A 1,076-nucleotide genomic window follows, 5' to 3' on the forward strand; every position below is an offset into this window, starting at 1 on the left:
AAGAAATTCAGAAGATTGTTTATTTTCTCTGAATCAGACCCTTTAAAAGGAACAAAATGCTGAGATCTTAGCTTGTTTCTGCTGCCCACAAGTGGCCAATGGATCATCTATTGTAGGTTTAATGCAGCGATGTACATGTGACTGATAACAATCAAAGACATGAGTGGGGAAGACAGACAGACAAAAAGAGGAAAATCCAAACGAGTCACTTCAGGCTTTTCTCTGGGAGCTGTGAGGTTTTACTGTGTTTTAAAAAATCCCAGTTTTGTTGATACAAGACCTCAGCAGAGATTGCAGGCAAGTTCAAGGAAGCAGCCAGCTGTGCAAGACACAGCTGTGGGCTCACGTAGTGCTGTGGTGGTATTCAGCCTGAAATGTAACATATGCTGTTCGTGCACGCTGTCGGGCTTTTATACGACATGACGTACGGTTCAATTTCACAATGGAAAGAGGCGTCGGAGCCAAAATCCACTCGCGCTACAGATTTACGAAGCTTTAGAGATAACATTTGTAACATTTGTTCCTACCAAACCGCATGTAAACCATGCGACGTAATGTGTTGTCTCTTAATGGTGATTTACTTAAAGCTGCTGCTGTGTCTCTATTTGTTTACATCTCAGATATGTCAGTATCAGCTCCGTGGGAATAACATTTTATGAAATGATCCAGCTATTAAAATGATATATACTACTCTTTTTTATCATAACAACATATCAAATGGCAGAGTTCATGCAAACAGCAGTGCCAGAGTGGAGCATTACGCAGCTAAAGAGTCTGAAATATTATTCAGGAGCAGAGATGTGAAAACAAACAAACCCCACAGAGCTCGGAGAGATCAAACACTGAAGTGGCATTCACTATGTGACCATCTGAATGCTAATTTCCTGCTTGCTGACAGGTTTGCCATATGTGCTTAAAGGGACAGTTCACCCCAAAATCAAATCAACATGTTAGCTTGTAGTGCTGTTTATCCATCCAGAGGGTGGCCTTAAAGGGACAGGAGCTGGAAGCAGAACAGCTCGCAGCAAGGCTGCTGAAGAACATCATCTCCTCCTCCATCCCAGACACCACAGATC

This window comes from Haplochromis burtoni, unplaced genomic scaffold (genome assembly GCF_018398535.1).
Source record: "Haplochromis burtoni strain Fernald_Lab_line unplaced genomic scaffold, NCSU_Asbu1 Contig_133, whole genome shotgun sequence".
NCBI lineage: Eukaryota > Metazoa > Chordata > Actinopteri > Cichliformes > Cichlidae > Haplochromis > Haplochromis burtoni.